Genomic DNA, 10,563 nt, shown 5'->3' with positions numbered 1-10,563 from the left:
GAAAGATTAAACAGTGTTGTTACGATCAAATTCATATTGAACTATCTCCTGAAACCAAGTGACTTTGATACCACTTGTTAGGAATAATCATAATAATTGGATACGCTCCTAGTGTATTAAACACTGGAAATATGAGCAGAGGCACACCAAAATTGATGTGGAGAATAACCAACATAAACATCGAAAAAAAAAAAAAAAACTATAAACGTAGCAATAATGTATAGGTAACCAATACCGCACATATGAATATGTAGTATAAGTGAACAATGACGTATACGGTATATATACTATATTAGAAATAAAATTACACCCTAATTTAACATGGAAAATCCCAAAATTTTTAGAAAAAGCCACAAACCAAAACATAAAAAATATCCACTATATTTAATGTAATTACAATATAGTATACTATGTGATCACAGTAAGACATTTGGCTACTACATTTTGTAGTACCTAATAAGTGTCAAATAGTAATCTTAAATTTTAGTATATTTCTTCCATAACACTCAAATGTTATATCACACACACTACAATATTATCTTCACTAGTCACGAAGAGAGACTCTTACTTACAAAAGCTATTAATTGCTTCCTAGTTTTGACATGACCTAAGGTTATAGAAGAAATTCTATTTATAAAATCTAAATTGGCACTATAGTAACACATTTGCTGTTTTTTTATCAGTTAGTGTCAACCTTCCACTTTTTCAATTTCTTAAAAGGAAAAAAAATTCTTCTTCCCTTTGTTGACTCGTGTCAGAAAAGGTAAGCCACACACACTTAAATTGTTTTACACCAAAATAAGTATAATTGATTTTTTGTTTGCACATAATATTTTTATATAAGTCCGATTGCTTGGATGTAATAAATCACCTAATTAAATAATTATAATTAGTGATATATGCAGGAATTTCTTGAGATCACGTAAGACTTTCTTGGTAGGCTACTTGAAATTATGACAATATCCTATTTAATTTGTTGTATCCTAATATGTGAACTCATATTCTTCAATTAGAATAACATATTAATTTCCTAGGTTTGCGACTCCCAAGAAAGCACTAAGAACTAACATTAGATCTAATTGCAAATTTCATTAATTAGATAAACAGAAACATATTTATGTTTAACAAATCAACTCAAAAAAAACTTTCATTTGCTAGTCCAATACCCTAAAAAACACTTGAGAAAACAACCTAAATGATAAAAAAATCTAGTTTTTCTTTTTTTTCATTTAAAACTAGGTATCCATATATATATGTCTCCGAAAAGAGGATTTAAAAATTAGTCCAAGTGAATAGCTTTGCATCTAGCACCGCCGATCCATTGTGTTGTTGAGTTTGAAAAATTTAAATTATTATGATGATTAAATATTATTAAAAATATTAATTAAAAAATTATTATTTCAATATTTGTTTTCAATTGTTTGTATGACGAATTTGTTAGTGTACAGATTTTGATTATTAGGTCAAAGTCATATGAGTCCAAATTAATAAATGAATTAATTTGTTTTGTGTCAAATTGGATCATTTAAGTTGCTGAGACTTGAATTGGAGATAAACCAAATCTTAAGTCCATTTTGATAAAACAAAATGATGGAGAAAATGACCTAAGGAAGCCGTACGTCAATCAAAAAACAAAAGGGATCCAATTTGATGATGCACTCTTCGGTTACCCACTTTTTTTTGCTGGTGAAATTCAATTTTTAATTAAATTGAATGTATGCATTGGTTATCGGAACTCAAATTCCAATTTGGTTAAATGCTCATATAGGTAACCGAAATTCACAATTCAATTTCATTTAATTGTGCATTGAATATTTTGTTTCTTCTCTCTCCTCTCTCTCTTTCTATTCGGTCACTTCAAACAGAAAAGAAGAAAATACAAATTATCAGAGAAAGTGACAGTGAAGCTATGGAAAAAGAAAAGGCTAGGTTGATGATGGGTTTTGAAAAAGGAAGATCCAAAGCATGGTGTGGCTAGATCTTTGCCATTGAAGGCAAGATTTTGAAGAGGAGCTTCAAGATCTTCCATGCCAAGAATAGGAAAGATCTGTCTCAGTCAGAGAAGAAGATCTCAGTGGGTAAAACTCATTTCCATTTTTATTATACCAAGATAGAAGGTAGCTACTGGAGCTGCGAAACAAATATGGAAAGGAAAGAGCTGTCAAGGAGCAGAGGTTCATCAAGGGACAGCGTTCTTTCTTGGAGCCAAAGTCAAGATCAAGGACTCAGAGTGAAGGAACTTGATGAGAAGGGTTGAGAGAGGTACATGCATGTTGATTTTGGTTTCGGTTTTTCCTCTCTCTTCTCTCTGTCCGAATCACTGCTGTCTTTGGGTTGGAGAAGAAGTTGCTTGGTTGAACCGGTTTCAACCTTGGAAGCTTCCCCTTCTATAATAAGGGTGAACGACCAAGGGTTGAGATCAAGGAGAGAAAGCACAGAGTTCTCATAGCTACCATAAGCTAACAGAGTTCTTCTCCTTCAATGAGTTTTATTTTGTATTCTTTTCTTTAGTATTATCTGTCTGAGTCTCATGGTAAAAAGCAAACATGGTGAGGTTTGTAAGAAAAAGTTAGTGCGAGGAAAAAGGCAGTGATCAATATTAGAGAAAAAGCCATAGATGTCTCAGAGTTTCTTTGTACATCTATCTGTTGTGTTTCATGATCCTATGGGGATTTTCTTGCAAGTTGGGTTAGCACTTTGCGGTTGAAAGCTTGGTTTGAGTCCAAGTCAAGTTTAGATTTGGGGATAGAATCTAGATTTGTCCCAGATAGGATTGGGTAGATCCTAGGAAAGAATTGGTGTATGTAATCTGATGATTATATTGAAATTCCGTCACTATTGTGATCGAGACTGGATGTAGGCTGCATTGCACTTAGCAGCTGAACCAGGATACTTCTGGGTGTGATTTTCTCTTTCTCTTCTACTCCTATTCTGTTTCTGTTGTGTTGGAGATAAAATTAAAAAATATCTTCTAACCGGTTATGAGACAAAAAGAAAATGTCTCTTGACTTGTTATGAGACAAAAGGTAGAAATATCTCCTGAAGTTCCTTTAAAAGTCAGAAAGTAATATTCAGCAAAAAGGGGCTAAGATTCAACCCCCTTCTCTTAGCCACTGATTACCATCATGTGTCATTGATTTTTCTCCTTATACTACTTGTGGCACTAAGGCACAAAGTTGGTTTGCTTGTCTTTGTTTCTTTGAGGCACCAAGATTTTAGATTTGGCTCTAAAAATAGCTCATCCAAATTGAATTCTTAAATTTTAAGATTTTAAAAATGGATCTATTTATCAAATCATTCTAGTTATTGGTTTATCAGCTTAAAAATTTAACTGGTTCAATCGTAATTCAATCAAAATAATAAAATAATAATAAAATAATATATAAAATTATAAATAAGTATAGAAAATATAAATACTTTTTAATATAAATCTTAAAAATATACGAACTAAGAACATAATATCAATCAAAATCTCATAATTTTATATAAGTACAACACTAATAAAATTGAAGAAGAAATAATCAAATATCAAATATTAATATTTTTATATATGCATAAAATCTATGATATTATATATTATATGTTGTAAAATGATAAAAAAAATATACAAAAAAAACTTATCACTCTAATTGTGTTTAATTTTTAATTTTTCTTTTTTATTTAAAAAAGTTCATTTTATATCCGTTAATGTTTAATATATTCTTAATTGAAATTAGATATATTACATTAGCATCATAAAGATAAATATAATTTATGATAAAAAAAATAAAATAATATAAATAGTAAAACAATATATTTTATGGTAACACTATGCTAGTTGTAAGACAGAATAATTTGGTAAATTTTAAATTGTTATAAATTTTGATCATATTTAAAAAGTATAATTAAAATTAAATCATATTTTTTATTATTTAATACTTTTTTAATTTGATCACACTTTTTAAATTTTATTTTATTAATTTAAATTTTTTTGCTAAATATTAAAAGAATGTAATATTAATTTTAACTACACTTTTAAATATTATTAAAACTTCAAACCCATGTAGCCATTTATAAAGAGAATTACCGTTGATGAATGCACCAAATAAGTTGTGATTATTTTCTAAAGTAGGATTGTTTAAGACACATGTGACCTTCTGAGTCTCTAGAGTAAAATTATTATGCATGCATTAGGAAGCATCTAATCTATAAAAGTCATTATGAGTTTCACAATTCCCTATCACCAACAAGGTTTTTGTTAATTATAAAAAATTGTAAAAGTTAATTTGTAGAAAGAAAGCTTCAAAGGATAATGAAAGATTGAATATAATATTCCCTACTTGTTTCTAAATTTTCTCAACACATCAAATAGTAATAAGATTTCAATTCATAATTTTGTTGATATTGTGTAATAATAAAGATAAGTCTCAATGTAGTCTCTGAAGTTATACTCGAGCCTCATAGTAATTCCTGAACTTAAAAGTTACCCATATTGATCCCTGAATTTGCATTTCGGGACTCAAACTTGTCCTTCCAGCAATTTCTGGCCACCTGGCGCTACCAGAAAGCTGAGTTGGCAGCCTTCGTGACACGTGAGCATTACAACGGCTAGCTGATGTGGCAGAATAAAGTTTTTCAAATCAATTTGGTCCCTCAATTCAAGTTAAAATCCTAATCCCCAAATTTGAAGCCCACACTGCTCACTCTATTCTCTTCTCTTTGGTTCTGTGTTCTTGTCTTCTCCATCTTTGAATCCCGACGGTTATGGCAAGCGCGAGCAACGCAGCTGGGAGCTCGAACAACCCATGATCATTCGAAAGCATCATGAGGAGAATGAATAGAAACAGAGAAGCTCGTTTGCCAGAATGGTGTGCCTGCGGGTCGAGACCAGTGCTGCGGTGGTCAGGGACGGATTCTAATCCAGGGAGACCGTTCTTGGGTTGCCCAAACTACAATGTAAGTATTATTATTGTTGATTGCTGTATTTATGGATATAAATTTTGCTGATTCAATTATCTTGGCTGTGCAGACTGTGGGTAAGAAATGGTGTGGATTATTTTTGTGGGTTGATAAAGTTTTGGAAGAAGATGTCATAGCATGTGATGATAGAACAAGACATTCAGTTGATAATGAAGAATGGAAGATGAAGATTGCTTGAAAATTTGGTAAATTAGAGGCTGAAATTAGGGTTCTAAAAATGGAGGGAAATTTTGATGTTTGTGTTCATGCTATTGATTGTAGTTGGTGTTCTTGTATTAAAGTTAGATAGACAACAGGGTCAACTATATCTAGCAAGAAACAAATGACATGCATGTTATATGCATATGTTGTTCATGTACTTGTTCCGGTTCTTTTGTTTAAAAGAAATGCAAATTAAAGTGTTTGATTATATGCATACTTCTGTTCTTGCACTTCTGTTCAATGAAATGGAAATGGACAGGATTTGAATTACTCTTAAGTCTGTAACAGAGGACAAAATATAACCAAAAAGCTGACAAAACTTAATTCAATAAAGTCATAATTCATATTGGTAATGTTTCATTCAAAAAAGGCATTATAGAGCCAAAACACCAAGTATATCAAAGTTGTTAACATATTGACCTCATAAGTTTCAAATACTAAAATCTCCAACACTAGGACAACGTTTAAGAAAGCATACATGGTAAAAAACTCCAGCAAAATAGATACACAAAAACATGTGTCCCTAAACATAATCATCCTAATCTTCATTTTTTGTGTCTGGGTGCCTTGAATCCAGGGTTGGGAACAAACTTCATGAAGTTTGCAAGCCTTGTAGCAATCTCCTGTGTTGCACCTTGCATAGGGTTAGGTGGGGGATTCCTTGCTGTCTGACTGCTTCCTGGTGGGGTAGTAGCAGGTGGGGTAGTTATTGGTGGATTGCTACTCCTTGAAGCTATTTTTTCATGATGCTTGGCGAACTTTCTTTTTAGAGGGAGCTTTGGTGGCCAAACTGGTGAGGGTAAAATCTATCAGCAAAAACATGTAAGATAGTTAGCAAACTAGGTAAGGATGTGAATATAATAAATTAAAAGTCATCTAAGTTTGTGAACCTGTTGAGAGTCATCAGTTGCTTCCAAGGGTGGTTCACTTTGGTCAACACTGATTTCAGTTGGGGCTTGTGGGACAGGGGTAGCAAAGTTGGCCTCACCTTCACCACCATTAGCAGCAGTGGGTTGTGCAGCAGCAGCCTCTTCATAAGCAACTCTCTTTGGACAGTTCTTTTTGGTGTGTCCTGCTTCGCCACAACAACGACATCGACCTTTTTTATAAATTCTTTTCATCTTGGTCTTCAACTTCTTACTCCCACTTGGCTCCTCATCTGCATCCTTTCTTCTTTTTTTCTTAAGTGGTCCTGGCTTGTTTCTAAATTTTGGTACTTATGGTCTGTTATTTGGTGACTTTTTCCATAGTGCTTGACCTGGAATTGGATTGATATGGAAGTCATGTGTGTTATTATGTGCTCCCATGGTCAACCACTGATGACAAAACTCCTCCGGTCTCTTACCAACCCTTGCCAGTGCAGCACACGCATGCACACATGGCATCCCTAAACAGCATTCACACAACAACAAAGACAACAACAGTAAGCCAACAACAAAGGCTGATAATGATAATAAGACTAAAACAATGAATTTAAAAAACATTACCACTCAGTTTCCAGAAATCACATGTGCAGAGCCTCTTTCCCAAGTCCACAACCATGTTGGTTGGCCAGTCATGAACTTCAAACTTCTCATAGTCTGTGTCACCAGACCACATCGGGACCCAACTTTTTGATTCCTTCCGTATCTTTTCTAATCTACTGCACTGTATAGGAGGTAGAATTCCAGTGTTTGAATTAAGCTTCACCTTGTTCCTAGCTATCAACCTCATTGCATACATCCTGACTTCTTCCAAAAGTGTGATAATAGGCTTCGCTCTAGCATCTTTGATCCTGGAGTTGAAGACTTCACAGGCATTATTGCAAATGTTGTCTATTTTAGGTGTATTACTGAAGAATGCCCGGCTCCAAGAGTCTCTAGGCCACTTGTTCAAATACTCCCAGGCTTCCTTATTAACCCTCTCAATATTTTTTATGATTTCAAGGAATCCATCTTGGCTAGTACACCTTGCACAATCCCATAGTAGCCCTCTAAGCTGGAGATCCTTCCATTGCTTATTAAAGTTCTTCCAAAAATGCCAAACACAGAATCTGTGATGGACATCTGGAAAAACCTCCTTAACTGCATTTATAAGGCCCTGTTTTAGGTAAAAAAAAAAAAGGTGTCAGATACTTATTTTCGAGCACCAAGATAGTCCCTACACTTGTATAAGTGACATCAAATTAGTCACTAAACTTATGTAAGTGACATCAAACTAGTCCCTACACTTATGTAAGTGACATCAGACTAGTCCCTAATCAGCAGTGTTACATACAAACAGAACATTATGCAGCATGTTATTAGCCCAGAAATAATTCAGCATGTATAAATAGCAGCCCAGTTTATAAACAACATGTTTAAGCACACCCAATAGGTAATAGCTAATAAGTAACAATAGATTCACACTTAATAAGTAAGAACTAATAAGTAACAACCAAATATTGCATATCTTCTGCATATCTGAGATAAAACACAACTTGTTTTTCTTATAATCACCCAAGTCATGATGAAGTAATTCCAAGAACCATCTCCAGTTCTCAGTGTTCTCAACAGGGACAATTGCATAGGAAATCACATATATATGGTTGTTTGCATCTTGGCCAATAGCAGACAAGATCTGACCACTGTGCCGGGTCTTCAAAAAAGTTCCATCCAAGCCTATGAGGGGTCTGCAACCAGCCAGAAATCCTTTTTTACATCCCTCCAAACAAACATACATCTTCTCAAATATTGGATCATCATTAGGGTTGGACTGAGGTATAATACCAACTGTGACAGTAGAGCTTGGATTGCTCTTCAGCAGTATCAGCCCATAATCCCTCACCATGCCATATTGGGCAACAGCATCACCGTACACAACAGATCTAGCATCTCCTAAGGCCCTGGTCAGTGAAGACTTGTTTAGATCCAAATCACATTTTGTCTTAAAATATTGTGCAGTTACTGAGTGTCTCAGATTTGGATATTTTCTTAGCTTCTTCACCAATTTGCAGGCTAGCCACTTCCTATTAGCTAGTCTGTTTTTGGTCTCTCTTGCACAGGTGTGGTCATCCATGAACGTCTTGATCCAATGCTGAAGGGAAAGTGCTATATCAATGGGATTGAAGACATATGAAGGCATTAGAGTAGAAGGCCACTTTTGACATTTTTTTGCATAGTAATTAGGAGTAGGAGTAATGTAGAATAGAAGAGCTCTCCTAAGGTTTATGTAGTTTCCATGTAGCATTTTATAGCAAGCTTAATCTTGGATTTTAATCATCTTTAATTGTAAGTACTCTTTAATTCCTCTTTAATTACATTGTCTTTATTTTCATTTCCTTTGGTTCAAGCACTTTGTTTATAATTGCAATTTTGAGTTCTTGAAGTTTTGATTGATGAATTTAATGTTTCATGCTTTCTTTATGTTTGTTTGGATGTTTATTGTTGGTATTGTTGATAGTTGGTTATAGTTTGTTATTTTTTCTTGTACTTTTCCATGTTTAACTTTTATGCACACAAGGTGTTTGTGAAAATGCCAACTTTAGAATTTGAGTAGATTTTCCCACCTTGGCTTGTGGTTTGAGTTCCTAGGATACTAGAGTCATAATGTCTGACATTTAGTGGTAATTCTTGGGTAGTTAGTTGATTCTTGTTTGCATTGACGCTAGCTTTTTATCAACTAGTTTGGTAAGTTAGCTAGGACTTATGGATTAAGGTCAATTATGCTTGCTTGACTTACTCCTAGATGGTTGGGGTTGACTAGGCGAGATTGACTCATCATAATTACCATAGTTGTAGTTATGGCGATGATAGGATTCCTTGGATCCTCATTCCCAAGTCAATGCTCTTTATTGCATTTATAGCATTTTCACTAGTTTTCATCCTATTTACCTTTTTGCATTAATTTCCAATTTTGATCATTTCTTAGTTCTTTTATTACTTAGTTCTTTTTAATCTTTCATTTCTTGCTTGAAAACTCCCTTTTCCCTCACAACCGAAAGAGAAACACTTCCAATTGCATCCTAGGGAGAACGACCAGAGGTTGAATTACTCTTGATCTCGGTTACTTTGATTTGAATTTATTATTTGACTGATGTCTAATTGTTGGGTTTGGACTATACTTGTAACGAAAAAATTCTATTTTTAGTGTGAAAATCCAAACCCGTGCATTTGGGCCTCTATCAATCCTAAAGGAAAAGAAAAGAGAAAGCCCCCACTTCTAATCCATGGGATTTCATAATATTCCTTTCCAAGACCATCAAGATCATTTTTACAATGTGGTGAGGAAGAAGAAGGTGATTCCCGAGGTCCCCTTCAGATTGAAGGATGATGAGTACCCGGAGATCCTATATCAGATTTTGAGACGAGGGTTGGAAAGTTTTGGCCAACCCCGTGACCGAGGTTGGAGTGCTGATGGTGCGAGAGTTCTACTCCAATGCCTGGGTGACGAGTAAGCATGATAGAATCGTGAACCCGGAGCTGAAGAATTGGCACACCATGGTCAAAGGACACATCATGGATTTCAGCCCAGAGAGTATGAGGGTGGTGCTATAGTTGCCAGAGTCACGAAAGCACCCTCATTCATACACTCACAGGGTTAACACTGACCAGCGGTTGGATCAAGTCCTTGCTGACATTTGTATACCTGGAGCTCAGTAGAGGAGGGATACTCAAGGTTGGCCTTACCAGCTGGGTAGGCATAACCTTAGGCCAATAGCTAGAGGATGGTTGGAGTTCATCCAACGTTCTATCATCCCTATGAGTAACCACTCTGAGGTTACAGTCAAACGAGCAGTGATGATTTACTGTATTATGCTCGGCAATAAAGTGGAGGTACATGAGGTGATCCCTCAAGAGTTTTACAGAGTAGCTAACAATTCTTCCACTACTGCGAGGCTGGCATTCCCTCATCTCATTTACCGTCTATGTGCAGCTGCTGGAGCCCACATTGAGGGAGATACTCCGATCAACGATGAGAGACCGATCACAAAGAGGGGTATGGAGCACGCTAGGGAGCCCGTGCAAGGACCGCAGCAAGAGCTAGTTCCACCGCCTCCACATGATCTTCTGGAGATGCCTCAGGAGATGTACTTCCCTCTCCATGACTACTGGGATCAGTTGACCACATCTTTAAGGGAGCTGACATCATCAGTTGATCAGCTGAGGCTGGAGCATCAGGATCAGTCTGCTCTCCTCCATCAAATGATGGAGGAGAAGAGGAGGCAGGGGCATGACATTGAGGAGCTTAAAAGCTCTAGAGGATTCTTCGGAAGGAGTAGCAGTCACCATCACTGAGGTGGTCTAGTTTCACTTTCCCTATCTTTATTTTATCTCTGTTTTTCTAGTATTTCACTTTATTATCTGTTTTCTTGTCTGAGTTTGCATGATCACTTTTAGGATTTCTTTGCTTTTTAGTTTCATAGTTTATTGTTGAAAATCTTTG

The sequence above is a fragment of the Arachis ipaensis genome, chromosome B5 (genome assembly GCF_059453495.1).
Source record: "Arachis ipaensis isolate K30076 ecotype BB chromosome B5, ASM5945349v1, whole genome shotgun sequence".
NCBI classification, from domain to species: Eukaryota; Viridiplantae; Streptophyta; class Magnoliopsida; order Fabales; family Fabaceae; genus Arachis; species Arachis ipaensis.
Note: the sequence above shows the minus strand (reverse complement) of the source record.